Source organism: Delphinapterus leucas, chromosome 15 (assembly GCF_059928025.1).
Source record: "Delphinapterus leucas isolate spDelLeu-1000000601 "Yukka" chromosome 15, BTC_Dleu_Yukka2, whole genome shotgun sequence".
Lineage (NCBI taxonomy): Eukaryota > Metazoa > Chordata > Mammalia > Artiodactyla > Monodontidae > Delphinapterus > Delphinapterus leucas.
Genome location: NC_143143.1, coordinates 62,748,006 through 62,763,017, shown reverse-complemented (window position 1 = coordinate 62,763,017; position 15,012 = coordinate 62,748,006). Strand labels below are relative to the sequence as shown.

The window sequence follows — 15,012 nt, the reverse complement described above, 5'->3', positions numbered from 1 at the left end:
TTTCCTCTAACTGTAAAAAGCTAGGTATCTCAGGAAGGTAGCTTGTGGGGGAATGGACAACCATATCCCCATGTTACTTTCACAATCAGAAAGTCAACTTTAAAATGTCACTGTCCAAGAAACATTTTTTCCTTCGAAAATGTTCAAGTTTAGCTAACCTGAAGTTATTTGTATATGGTTTGAGGTAGGGATCTCAATTTTCCCTGTAAGGAAAGCCAGATACATATAACTAGTATGTCCCAGCTCCACCTCTTTTATAAAGTTCCTTTATATAAATGGGATGTCTCTAGGCTCACTTCTCTTTTTGGTATTTACCCCTTGCAACTTCTTTTAATCGTGGTAGCTTTATAATAAATGCTCATACCTACTAGGACAAGCCTGCCAACCTTATTGAGAAGTTTCATTGATTTTCTCCTTAAAGGTCTTGAACATCCCTTAGTTTGGGTTTTCTTTTCTTTTTTTTTTTGCTGTACACGGGCCTCTCACTGTTGTGGCCTCTCCCGTTGCAGAGCACAGGCTCCGGACGCGCAGGCTCAGCGGCCATGGCTCACGGGCCTAGCCACTCCGTGGCATGTGGGATCCTCCCGGACCGGGGCACGAACCCGTGTCCCCTGCATTGGCAGGCGGACTCTCAACCACTGCACCACCAGGAAAGCCCCAGTTTGGGTTTTCTTGTTTCTAGTTCCCTCTTCTGGCCCTTAGATTTCTTTTCTAGGGAGCTTAGCATGCACGTTAGACATCATTCCTAGTTGCTTCCGTGAGAGGACTTACAGATTAATCAGAAAATTAGTCCTTGAGCATTACTTATTTTTAAAAAAGACAAAAAAGAAAAACTAGGTACAATGTATGAGGGAAGTAGGGAAAGTGATGAAAAGGTATGAACTTCCAGTTATAACTAAGTCCCTATGTTATGTCCCTATGTATGTTACTATGTATGTAACTAAGTCCCTATGTATGTTACTATGGGATGTAACATACAGCACGGTGGCTGTGGTTAACAAAATTGTATTGTATCTTTGAAAGTTGTTGAGAGTAGATCTTAAAAGTTCCCATCCCGGGAATTCCCTGGCGGTCCAGTGGTTAGGACTCGGGGCTTTCACTGTGGGGGCCCGGGTTCAATCCCTGGTTGGGGAACCAAGATCCTGCAAGCCACACAGCGAGGCCAAAAAAAAAAAAAAAAAAGGTCCTTTTTCACAAGAAAAGAAGTTGTAACTATATGAGGTTAAAATGGAATTGCATACTAAATTGGCTTTTTTATAAAAGCCCATGATATCTCACATAAACGGCTTTTGGAAAAACCAGCCACAATTACCTAGTAGGGGTTTGGGCCCGCCCACCTCAACGCAGTGGTGAATCAGGCCTGCAGACAAAGCAGTCAGCAGACAGGTAACTCCAGAGCATCTTAACCCAACTGCATCCTATCCTGCCAGCTCTGTGGGTCTAAGCCAGGTGGAGGAGGCAAAGGGCTCAGAAATTTCACAGCATTTCAATGCAGAGTCCACTCCCTGCTAGCCGTGTGGCCTTAGGTAAGGGCGACAATTTTAATATTGAGCAGTTACTCTGTACTGTGCTTTCAGCCCAACACACATAACATCCTAGGACAGATCGGGACCCTGGAAAAGGCCACTCTTATCCATTCAGATAGGAGTTCCTGCTGTGCTTCAGGAACCATGTTCATTCAGCAGGAGCATCAAAGGCAGGCAAGGGCCAGCCAGCCCCTGCCCTCATGGGGTTGAGGTTAGGAATTGGGGGGTAGGGAGGGCCAGGGGACAGTGGAGATAACAACAAGGTAGGCTCACCCCCAAAACCTGTTCTTCTCTTACACTACAGAGGACAAGATTTCACCCACACCTCTATGTACATTTGCTCAGAATTTTCCAAATCCTATCATCCTGCCTCCCATATAACCCAGAACAACCCATAAAATCCCTGCGGACAGCACCTGCCTGTTCAGGCATCTCGCCTACCACTGCATTTCTCACCGTGTCCCAGGTGAGGTCTCCTGCTCACCTGCGGTGTCCCCTCTGGGTTTCAGTGCCGCAGCTACAGGACACTCAGGCTTGACTGAGGCCAGCTTTTGTTGCTTTACTCAAGTTACACAGCACACATTCATGGAGCCAGGACGTCAGGGGCCCCAGCACTGTGCTGAGGAATGGGAACACTGACCAAGAAGGCATCATCCCTTCCCAGGAGCTGAAGTGCAGTGGAAGGCCCTGGCTCTGGCCCCAGCATGCCACCATTTGCTACAGGAAGCAAACGCAGTGGGAAATAAATGCTGCTTAGGAAGCCCAGTTAACCTCAGAAGGTGGGGCTGCAGGGAGGGATGGAAAAGAAACAGGTAGGCAACCACTTCTCCACCCGGGCTGCAACACAGGAGACCTGATCAGGGGGAGAGATTAACACCAAACTGTGAACTCCCCGGTACCTTTCTCTCACAGCCAGGCCTGTACATCTCTCTTGGGCAGGGCACTAAAGATTCCTCTGCTCCAGGGAATAAGACAAACCAATATATCAGAGAACTTCCTTCAGATTTTGGGAGACCCAAAGACATGTTCAAGTCCCTATCCCACAAAGAAACCCTCCAGGTTAAGTCCCACAGATAATTTCGGTCTCTCTCAAATATGGAGATAAGTTTCAAAACTTAAATATGAGAAATGAAAACAGTGAAAACAAACAAAAAGACATACTCAGAAACATTGGAGGGAGCACTGAAAGCTAAACAAAGATTCTCAGGGAGATAAGGGATGTGTCCAAAAAACAAGATGAAGACATCATTACAAATGGAATTTGTAGGACAAGAACCCTTCAAAACATAAAAGCTGAGGGCACCAGAAAGCAGAACTTAAACACAAATGGCCAAAATTCTACCAGGCCAGGAGGCACCACATCTGATAAATAAGAGTTATAGAAAGAGTAGAAAAAAACAAGGCATATAATGGCTCAAGGGAATTTATTCCCTCAACTTCAGGAGAAGAGTCCCCAAAGCTGCTGGGCCCACTTCTCCCGTTATCTCCTCCTCCCACACACCTGGTCAGCATCAAACTGTCCCCAAAAGGAAATTTGTTAGTCAAGAACATTTCCCCACGGATCCCTCACACCCATCAATTATCAGTCGTTTCTGAAAATGCACTTCTAACTTCCCGCTCATCATAATCTTTCAATGGCTAATTCCATTTGCTTGGGAAGCCGGCCCCAAAGGTGACCACAGTGGGCACCTTCCCCAATTGAGCACCTTTCCTCACCACTCTGTACTTTCCTTGCGTTCTCATCCCTTCACTAAGGAAGGGCTGCTGGTCCTCTCTACGCTTTTCTCCACTTCTAGAAGAAATTGAGGACCCTCTCCCCCAATGAAAGCAAAACATTCATTACGTTGGGACTGTGAGATTATAGGCCGTGACCCGTTTTTTTCTTGGCATCTGAAGATGGTACATTTGATTTTCATTTGTATCTAACACAATAAAAGCCATTTTTTGAAATATTCCAATTCCCTACACAAAACAGGTCCTCCTCACTTTTTGCTTATTCTGAGGAAAATCTCAGGAATGCTAACCAGGATTGTTTCTCTCAAGACATAAATAATGACCACTTGCTAATATTTCAGTATTTACCACATAATGCGACATTTATTGAATCCTCAGTATGTGCACTTTTTAATCTATAGCATCTCAACTGACTTCAACATCCCCTGGAACTGGCCAACAACGCATCCCTATTTTACAGATGGAGCAACTGGGGCTCACCACCAGCTTATAAACTGAGTGAACAGGAATACCAATCCAGATTTTTTTTTTTTTTTTCCAATCCAGATTTGATTCCAAAGCCCAGGCCCTATGAGTATACTGACTCCAATGACTAACACGACCTAGAGCACAACAGGCTTTTTACAATACTTAGGGCCCCCACCTAACTCATTTTGTGAAAGAGCACCCTAAGGCTTGCTAAGCTAAAAGGTCCCTGGATTCCATTTCGTCCTCCTACCAACTCTACTGGGTGTGTGTGTACTTGTACCCACTACACAGAAAGGTAATCCAGCACGGCAGCCCCATGTGTGGGCTCCCTCTGCATTTACCAGGCCACTTCCCTCCAGCCACAGCCAGACACATCTGAACACCTGGACTGGGCTTGTTCCCTTCTGGAAGGACAAACTCTTGTCCTGGGATACTGGCAGATATGAAAGTTCTGGAAAGCACTAACCACCAAGCTGCCGAAGAGTTCTATCAGCTGCAGATTTTCGGCCCAGTGAGAACATCAGCCCATCACTTTACAAAGAGGGTGCCGACCACACAAGGAATTCTGTAGTCCTCCAGCCCTGGTCCATCATGAAACTGAAAAATCACCCTAAATTCATGATTTTAAAACTCACTCAACACCAAGAGTGTGCCTAGCCTGAGATCCTGTACCTCTCAAAGGCTGAGGTGGAGGCACTTGCCATGCTGTTGGACCAAGAGGAGTTTCAGATTTAGTGAGGACCATCTCAGGTGAAATTTCCAAGTATCTGAGCCTGGAGGTGGGACAGCTGGCAGGAGTGCTGGTCTGAGACAAAGAAGTCAGTCCCATGGCAAGTTTTCTGGGAAGGAGAACTTGCCCCAAATCACCCCCCACCCCCCAATCAGGAAGCTTGGGGCTGCAGTAAGAAAGCGCGACAGGCCCCTCTGGGTTGCAGGCCCCACGTGGCTGGAGGAGAGGAAGGAGGGGAAGCAGCTTCTCCCAGCCCCACCTCCCTTGCTCCTCCCCTTCGCCCCCTGCAGCTCCCAGATACCCTCCTCCCCTCCTAGCCAACATTGCAAGGGATGGAGGTATTGCTTATGGCTTTAAGGAGCGGGATGCAGCCAGCCCCAGCCCTGGGCCCTTTGTCTCAGCCTTCTCCACCCCAATGGGGAAAGGGAAAGGATCTCACTTAGCTCTACACCTTCAAGGTAGGCCCCAAACTTGGGCGGGGGTGTAAAAATGGCCCCAACCCATAAAACAAAAACATGTTCCTTTCAAAAAGGAACAAAGGCACTCCTTCCTGCCAACTCCCAAATTGAAGACAATGATTTGGAAAAGCTTTCACAGCTCAGAGGAATACCTTGGTGGAGGAAGGCAGGAAAGGAGGGGCCAGCGGAGGTGCCTCCTTTCATCCCCAATTCTCATTAATGGCCACCCTAAAAAGAGGGGCTAGCGGTTAATTAGTACAATGTCAACATTCACCACCTGCTATATGCCAAGCACTATCGCATTGAGTCCTAACCCAAGCCTAACGTGATAGGGGCTATTACCCCTGTCAGACATCTGAGGAAACACTGAGGGTTAGAGGTTAAATCATGTAAAAACTAGTTTCGCTCTTACACAAATTGGGGTTATCAGCACGATTGTTCCTATTTCACAGATGTAATAACTAAGGAACACAGGGCAACAGATTTACAGGGACAGATTTAAACACATGCCAAAGACCTATGCATTCCCCTAAAAGAGGGCAGCCTGCTTAGACCACACACTAGATAATGATGCCAAGCCTTTATTGAGTGATTACTGTATGCCAGCCCTATAAAATAGGCAGCGTCATCTCAACGCTGGAAGAATTAAGTCTGCACCTGGGGATTCCAATGGCTGGGGTGCAAGAAGTCACAGCAGTCCTGGAGGCGGAGGGCGGAGGCAGGTCGGCGTCCTGGGCCCTGGAAGCAAGGGCCCCACCAGGGATCCCAAAAACAGTTACCACCAGTTCACCAAAACTCACAGCATCCAGAAGTCAGGAGGCGGAAAGTCAGAAATCATAGTCTTGTCCTTAATTCTCTTTAATTCATACGCATCTCAGCTTGAGGGGATGGGGAAGCACAACGGCCCAGCCAGCCTCTTTCAGCCCAGATAAGGGAAGGAGGCCAAGTGGAGGCCCAGGCCTGGGGCTGGGCCCAGAACTCCTGCAGCCCTTCCCTGCCACAGGTGCATGACTCCAACGGGGAAAACCCAGGCCCAAGAGCAACTCTCTGTTGCTAACTTGCTAAGTCGGCCGGCTCTTTCCCAATTTCCACTTTCTCCCCTGTGAAGTGGGGCTCAACACCCACCCTCCCTCGCCGAACAATCACACGGGCTCGGAGGTACTGCTGGAAGTTTTCAGGCTCAGTTTGCAAGTCTGGGAAGTGGGACCAGCCTGACTCTGGAAGAGGGGAAAATAGAAAGTGAGCCCCCAGGGCAGGCAGCGTGGCCGGGGCAGGGAAGCGCCGCCCCGGACCGGCGCCTCCCGGGCCAGGTGTGCACAGGGAGAAGGCAGCCTCTCCCGAGGGCATCCCGGCAGCCCCGCAGCGCCTCGCTCTCCGTAGCTCATCTAGGGAGTACCCCGCGAGCCCGCCCCTCTGGCACACGCCCCCGAGAAGCGCGCACACCCCGGCCCACCTGTTCGCCCGCACCCATCCACAAGCTCTCTCCTAGCCCTGGGACGGAAAAGAAAAAGAAAAAAAAAAAAAGTCCCTCAGAAGAACCCCCAGGTACAAGTCATAAAGGACGGACGCTCACCTCCTTGGCCGAACTCTCTTCTATTCCGTGCCCCTCCCCAAGGAGGCTCCCTCTCAAGCCGAGGCCAGGTAAGAATACCCCTCCCCATTAACTCCACTTCTTTCCAATGGGAGACCTCCTCCCCTCGGCTGTAGACCCCAGGAAGGCCGCCCATCGCCCTCCCTGGGGACGAACCTCTTTGCTCCTCTGCGTCTCGGGAACACAGCAAGTATCCCTTCCACTCGTATCGCTGTAAGACACATGCTCCCCGCCCATTTTATCCTCCTTGCCCGTTTCCCCCAAGTAGGATCAGTGACTTCTCCTCCCAAAGCATGCCTGGTCTCCAGCCGGATGGGAGCCGCCTCCCCAGGAGGTCCCGGAACGGGATTCCCTCCCTGCAGTCCCGGGACCCCGCCGCTATGCCCTCCCCCACCAGCCCACGGAATCCTCGGGCTGGCGAGCCTCCCCGGGGCCACGGGCCGCTCACCTGCCGAGAGCCTGGCTCGGGCGCGGCTCCGCGGTCGAGCCGCGGATCCGGACAGGCTGGCGGGAGGCCGGCGGGCGGCCGCGCAGGGCGCTCGGCTAGCGAATCTCCGGCGCCGATCGCCGAGCTACGTTTACTTGGCCACTTAACCCCCGCGCTGCCGGCCGGGCGCGGCGGCCGCCCGCTCGCCCGCCTGCCGGTGGGCCGGTGGCGTCCGTCGGGGGGCGCTCGGGGCGTCCACGCGGGCTGCGGCCGCCGGGCCGGGGGGGGGCGGCTGCTGCGAGGAAGCGGCGCGGGCAGGACCGGGCAGCTGGAGTGGGTGGGGAGGGGGCGGTGCCGAGTCCCCTTGTAACCCCGGCCCGATACTCGCCCCGCCCCCGCCCGGGGGCGCCCCCGCCGCAGCCACTCAGAGCCGGACCTCGGGCGCGGAGGGCGGGGGGCGGGGACGAGGGAAATTTGAAATCACTCCGGAGCCACCCCTCCGCTCCTCCTCCACAGGCGCCGCCTCCCGGCCCCCCGGCAGGTTAAATCACCCCCGGGATAACAGGTCTTCAAGGGGACCCCGCAGACGTCCCCCAACCCTCAAGACTCCTCCCAGGGCCCGTTTTCCCCGCCCCCCACTCCGACCACGGACACAGACGCGCAGGTCTGGATGTGGGGGCCCAGAGAAGGAAGAGCCCCCACCGGAGTCACACAGCAGCCGGGTCTCCCCTTTACCCCCACTCCAGCCACAGTGCCACCTGGGCCCTGCGGTGTCCCCGCGGGTCAGTCACCCCGCTCTGGACCCTCGGACTAGTCCTTCCTCCCTCCCTCCTACCCCGCTGGCCCTTTGTCGGCCATCTTGAGGGGAGGGGAGGGAGAGCAGAGGAGCGAAGACAGGTCCCTGGCTGGGTTCTGGGGTACAGCTGGCATCACCCGAAGGAGAAGCCCCAGTCTGTTAGAGGTCTCGACGGCCTCTGCCCTTAAAGGGGCATTGAACTATTGGAAAACAGCACTTCCTGATATTTCTCATACCTGGTATTTACGCTGACAGTATTTATTTGTTTACCTGCATATTGTGTGTCTCCAGGTATGAGACTGTGAGGGCAAGGTCTCAGTGTGTCTCAGCACAGAGTTAGATGCTGAATAAACGTTGAATGAATGAAAGAACAAATGAATGATGACAAGATGGCCCACAAAGACCCTAGGTGAGCAGGCTCCAGCCTGCCTTCCCAGGCGGCTCCTAGCCTCGCCCCTCCCTCACTTCATCTAATCTCACCTCCTTGCTCTTCCTCAAATACATCAAGCATGTTTCTGGATGTTCTTTGCCCAGATCTCTGCACCATTCAGTTTTCTCCCAAAATGTCACCTTCTGGAAAGATTTTTCTGACCAACCTGCCTGAACAGTCTCCCCTCCTTCACTCCTATTTCATTTGCTTTGTAGCACGTATAGCCATTTGAAATTGCTTTGCATATTTCCTTGTTTACATCTTTCTTATTCTTGTTTTACACACACACACACACACACACACACACTGTGAACTCTACTCCATGAGGGCAGAAACCGCATCTGTCTGGCCTGTTCCAAGCTCTGTTTCTAGTGCCTACAAGGAGGAGTTCAATACAAGTTTGTTGAATGAATGAACACGGGTTTCCTGACTCCTGGGCTCCGAAAACCACAGCTTTTTCCCTTCGTCTCTTACCAGGTATTTGCGAATAAGTAAATGGTAAATTCTCTGGAAGCGGCAAACGTTTCTAAACTTACTGGATCTTGTTCTACCTAGGAACCCAGAGAGAGGCTAAGGAGATTCGAAAGTGAAATGGGCTCAGCAGCCAGGAAAGCCTCATGTGAATGAGTGGCAGGAACTCCTTGACCTTCTGGCACAAACATCCAAAATTGGGTTCCAGTCAGTTGGTGCAGGAAGAAGATCTCTCAAGAGGGCCTGTGGCTTGTGCCCACCATCTGTGGTAAGTCTTCAGAGGAAAGAAATTATATGAAGTTCGTGGGCCTGTGGAGAGGGCTGCTGGGTCTCTGTTTTCTGATCCATAAGCTAAGACCTGCCACATGGCAAAGGATGTCTGTGTACCACCAGGAATGCCTGGAAGGTGTAGTTAAGATGCCAAAGAGTAGGGTTTGGGGGGACATGGCAGGCATTTCTAGGGACAGCAGACCACCTAACTCCAGGAAGAAAAACATATAAGGTCTGAATAAGCAAATGTTCTCTGTCCTGTCATTTGGAAAGGAGGTGAAAGAAAAATGGCATGTTTCCCCATGGCACAGGACGTTATAGTTTGCAAAGTTCCTTGGTCATATTTACCACCTCATTTGAGCCTCTCAGCCACTCCACGAGGAGCCAGGGCAAGGAGAATTGGGGACCCCATTTCAGATGAGGGGACTGAGGCCCACAGAAGAGAAAGGCTTGTGCAAAGTGAGTCAGCCATGCAGCCTGACCCTGATTGAGCATCTGCTATGTGGCAGCTACCTGGCTAGGAATTCAGACAGGAAGGTTCAGAGCTTACACGCTGGTTAGGGAGTGTCAGGCAAGAAACACAAATAAACAAACAAGAGAAAGTCGGGTGTGGATAAATCTGGGAAGAAGATATTGTAAAATGGAGACTGGAAAGACAGCCAGGGGAAGACCCAGGTCAGGATCCAGCCTGGCATGTGGGAGGGACAGGCAGGGGGCCAGTGTGGCCAGAGCACAGGAAGTAAGGAGGGAAAAAATAACAGGGTGGCCATGTCCTGTGAGACCTGGCAAGCCATGGCGGGGATGTCACCATGTGAGCCATGTTCTGACTCAGATGTTTCAAACAGACCTGAGTAGGGAGGTGGATGGGGAGAAGTCTGGTGCCTGATCTGGAAGACTATGGATGGTGGTGGGAGCAGAGGAGGTGGAGACAAGTGACTGGATTTGGGATAGATTGTAGAGGATGAGCCAAGTGGTATTGCTGGCTCCAGTGGGTAAAGGGAAGAGTGACATCAAGGATGACCCCTGGGGTTTTAGCCTGAGCACCAGCGCGAAGGGTGGTATATTTACCTAAATGAGGAGGGCTTGCAGACTGTGGATTTGGAGGGGAGCACAGTGGGTCTGCCTTGGCCGTGTGAATGTGGAGTCACAGCATGGGCTGGGTTGGCACCCAGGTCCCCCAGCTCTCTGTCCAGTGCTCTTCACACTGTCTCTGTGGTAGGGTGTGCCATATACATCTCCCACACCACACCCTCACCCCCAGCATCCATTCTCAGAGGGACTGGCCCCATGTCCAAGAGGGGGACCTTTCATCAGATACTGTGATTTGAATCCAGCCTCTAAGATCATGTGAATCTGATGAATGTCACTTGGTCTCTCCGAACCTCAGTTTTCCGCAGCCACAGAGAGAGAAGACTTCAGGGGATTGCTGCTGGGACCATTGAATGCATTTAAATGAACACATTGATACTGGATTACCCAGTTAGGCAGACAAGGCTTTGGTCCCCAGTGAAATATTTTTAAGAAAGATTTTGCTTTTTATTCCCCCAGACCCCCAAGATTTTGCTTTTTGATATTTAAAAAATATATATAGATGTTACTACATGCACACAAACTTTTTTTTCTAGATTTCATATTTTCCTCTGGTTGCATACAGGTGCAACAGTGCTTACTTAAAAATTTATTGTAACAGATCACAGTCATGATGTGATGGCAATCGATATTTATTAAGGAAACGACAAAAATTCTGTGCTTAAAGGACATTTGCTCTGTCGTCAAAAAACCATAGACAAGAGCATGTTCTTGCTCTTAGGAAGTAAACATGAAAGTATTGAGGCATAAAGGGGCACAATGTCACCAATTTGCCCTTCTATGGTTCAGAAACAATAATATGCATGTATATGGGAGAGGGAGAATGGAAAGCAAATGGGGCAAGAATGTAAGCAAATGGAGAATCTGGTTAAAAAGACATTCATGAGTTCCTTGTGCTAGTCTTACAACTCCTCTGTAAATTAGAGATTATCTCAAATAAAAAGATTATCTCCCCCCAAAAAGATTAGCATTAAAAAGAAAAAACACATACATACAGACATCCTTGATGCCCTCGTGCTAATAAATCAACACATTGATGGACCTTTGCCTGTGTTATGATTAAATATTATATTTGTATAGAATTATACCATCGTCTTTTCAGCTTTTAGAGCAGCTACAGGTTTTTAATAACACTTGAAAAGTGCCTGATGAGCAGTTAACTTCTCCATATATGGTCAGTATTTTTATGAGCAAGTGACTTCACCTCTCTGTGCCTCAATTTCTTCACCTGTAAAATGAAGGTAGTAATAGTACCACGTTGTAGGGTTGTTGTGAGAATTATATGAGTTAATACATGTGAGGCCAACTACTGAGCCCACATGTCACAACTACTGAGCCCGCACGCCTAGAGCCCATGCTCCGCAACAACAGAAGCCACCACAATGAGAAGCCCGCCGCAAATAAGAGTACCCCCCCTCCTCGCAACTAAAGAAAGCCCGCGCGCAGCAATGAAGACCCAATGCAGCCAAAAAATTTTTTAAAAAGAAAAAATAAATGTGAGGCATTTTGAACAGTGCCTGGCACATGGAAACCACCATAAAAGTGCTTGTTAAATTAAAAAAATACATTGTTATTGGTAACGAGTACTTATTTCACCGCGCTCCTGCCCGTCCCAGCTCACGGCAGGTGCAGAGATGAGCATTCTCCCTGCCTTCTCAGGGACATAACCCTGTCCCTTAGGTTTCCAGCTGCTGAGGCTTGCCCAGTTCACCTCAACAAGCCACGTCTAGCATAATGAGCTCCATTTTACAGTCGAGGAGACTGAGGCTCTGCACGGTGAGGCGGTTTGTCTGAGCCACAGCTGGTTGGTGGCAGCTCAGGGACTAGACTCCTGGCTCGACCCCCACTACCTGTGACCCCCCCCCCACTCCACGTATACTATGCTAAGGAGTTTGATCCTCTGTCGTCTTCCCCTTCTAATTGGAATAATAATAATAATAGTGATGCCTACTTCCCGGAGTGACTGCAGGGATTCGCAGAGCCCATGTATGTGAAAGAACCCCATTGTAAGGTACTCAGTCTTAATTGCAGTGTCATTATAGGCCACGTTCATTTGCAAAGTGGGTTCCTCACCTTTCATTTTCAACAGGAACACCCAGAATCCTTTCTGCCCCAGTTGACGATGGAAGGAATTCTTTTCTGCTTTTTTAAATCCCCAAATGGGCCATTGAAATAGTTGCTTTAAATATACCTGCTTAGATGAGTACACAGCATCTGGCCAGGTATTATTCTTTATAATAATAATTATTAAATAAGCGTCTTAGGGGGAGTTCCCTAGCGGTTCAGTGGTTAGGGCTGTGCGCTTTCACTGCCAAGGGCCTGGACTCAATCCCTGGTCGGGGAACTAAGATCCCACAAGCCGCGTGGTGTGGCAAAAAAAATAATAAATAAATAAATAATCACATTAACAGTAGCTATTGTATCGAGAAAATAACCGTGTGCCAGACGCTGAGCTGGGGGTTTTACACGTATTACACATGGAGTTTCATAGCAGTCTTATGAAGTAGGAGGGAGTGGTATCTGCATTTTACACATGGGGAAACTGAGGTTCACAGGTAGAGCGATTGTCCAAAGTCATACTTCCAGGAAGTGTGTTGCAAACTCGTATTAAATGCCAAGCTATGGTCTTAACCACTTTGCTACCCCATAAAAGGCTTAGCACGGTGCCTGGTAAGTGCTCCTTAAATATTAGCTATTGTTAGTATTCTTATTACTGAGTAGGAGGCCCTTTACTTAGGAAAATGAGGCTCAGAAAGAAGCAGTAACTTGCCCAAGGTTACACAGCAAGTCACTGGTGGGCAGGAGGTTGGATCCTGAGTCTCCTTAGGTCCTAGAGCCCTTTGCTCAATGCACAGCTCCAGGACTTTCCTTTGCCTGGGGAGGTGAATCTGCCCCATCTTCTGAGCCAGGAAAATATCCTGTGGCTTTGCTGCTGACATCTCCCTTCTCTCCCTCCTTGTCCTCCTCCAAAAAAGGGAAGTGCCCTGGAGTGGGGATGGGGGTTGGGATAAGAAGTGGGGGATACCCTGCCTCCTTGTCCTGACAGCCCACCCTCTCCATCCCCTGCAAAGCCAGCTTAGAAATTCTTTCCTTGTTACCCTCACTGAATAGGATGCCTTGGAGGAGGAGGGGTGTGGATATTTATTGAATCTATTGTAGTAGGACTGGGGATAAAACAGAGAACAAAAACAGACTCCTTCCTGGTCCTGCCCTCCTGGAGCTTACAATTGAGTGAGTAAGAGAAACAGACATTAATTAAATTTATCTCATGAGAAATTATGAGATTACAGTTGTGTTAAATGCTAAGAAGACAGGCACAGGGTATAATAAGAGGAAGGATTTTCAGTGGCGGGGCCTGAGAAAACCGCCCTGGGAAAGTGGTGGCCAAGCAGCGATCTGAGGGAACACAGCAGTTAGGAGGCTACAGGAGAGGAAAGTGTTTGGGGGAGAGAGACCAGCGCTTGCTAATGTCCTAGAGCACAGGGAACCTGGTCCACACAAGGAACTGAGGGGATGCCCACGTGGCTGGAGCAGTGGAGAGGAGGCTGGAATCTGGTGAAGAAAGCAGGGCCAGGTCATGCGGTGTCATTGGAAGGTTTTCAGCAGGCAGGTTAGTAATGTGATCATATATGAATGAAGCATTTTGCATGGTGTCTGGCACAGTGGGAGCTAGCAGAAAGCAAGAAAGCCTTCCCTTGGTAGGGGAGGGATAAATTGGGAGATTGGGACTGACATATACACACTACTATATGTAAAATAGATAACTTAATAAGAACCTGCTGTAGAGCACAGGGAGCTCTACTCAATACTCTGTAATGGCCTACATGGGAAAAGAATCTAAAAAAAAAACAAAGAGTGGGTATATGTATAACTGACTCACTTTGCTGCACACCTAAAACTAATACAACACTGTAAATCAACTATACTTCAATAAAAATTTTAATTTTTACTTCCCTTCATTCTGCAATAGTCTTTGGATCCAGATAACATTTTATCCCCATTTCGCCAGACATCAAATGAATGAATGTTCAAGTTATTCATTAGTAGTAGTAGTAGCAATGGTAACATTACTCCTAACTTGCCTCCTCTGAATTACCCAAGATGATGATTTTTAAAAGGTATAGATGTGATTTAGGAAACGTAGCCCTACTGTCCACTGCCCTGAAACACACCCCTCATAGTGGCCCTTGTGAAAAGAAACTCCTGCAGAATTGTCCATAATTGGTCTTTGTGGCTTTTGAATGGGAGCCCAGGCCTAAACCACTGATGGCTTTCTCCATCCTGAGCCTTAAAACAGATTGGGGGACTTCCCCGGTGGTCCAGTGGTAAAGAATTCGCCTTACAATGCAAGGACACGGGTTCGATCCCTGGTCGGGGAACTAGGATCCCACATGCCGCGGAGCAACTAAACCCACGCACCACGACCAGAGAGCCTGCAAGCCTCAACTAAGACCTGATGCAGCCAAAAATAAAAATGAAATAAATAAATCTTTTAAAAAAAAAGAAAAACAGATCCGGTGCCTTACTCTTTAGAGAGTGCCCCACGGCCACTCCAAGTTTTGTGATGATCATGAAATGAGGTAACATTGATTTTGATTCATCCACAGTTGATAGGTTTCTAGTGTTAGGAAGCTCTTTGTAAAAGTCTTGTTTCGGCCGCTTGTTACCTGGCCTGACGAGCTTACCTGTCTGAGCTTCACTCCCTCCGTCTATAAAACAGGGGTTGGTGAGGATTGAAGGGGATGATGTACAGCCTCACATATGTCCTTACACACAGCAGCACAGACTTCAGCCTCGAGTCCTCCCTGAAGAAACGTCAACTGAGACGGTAGTAGTGATGGGGACAGGGAATACAGGTGCCAAGGAACAAGGCCATGTTCACTGTTTGCAAGTTCCAGGCCTTAGTGCCCATTCCAGCTGCATTCTGGGGCCTCCAGGAGATGTCTGTCCTCCCCCATCCACTGTCCAGGTTCCAGGGTTGCCACCTGAAGTTCCCATTTGTTTGCTACTACCAGACAGATG

General features: G+C 49.3%; 1 protein-coding gene across 4 annotated transcripts in view; it reads right to left on the bottom strand.

Moving 5' to 3' along the window:
- DNMT3B (DNA methyltransferase 3 beta) overlaps positions 1-7,211 on the bottom strand; it is a 38,335-nt gene extending 31,124 nt beyond the window's left edge. For 3 of the 4 annotated variants that reach the window (XM_089896690.1, XM_089896689.1, XM_089896691.1), the window contains exon 1: positions 6,956-7,049. The gene's annotated coding sequence lies outside the window, so the exon portion shown is untranslated. Of the gene's footprint in view, positions 1-6,955 lie in introns of all 4 variants that reach the window. The other variant, XM_089896692.1, reaches the window with a different exon arrangement.
- Between the last annotated feature and the right edge of the window lie 7,801 nt (positions 7,212-15,012).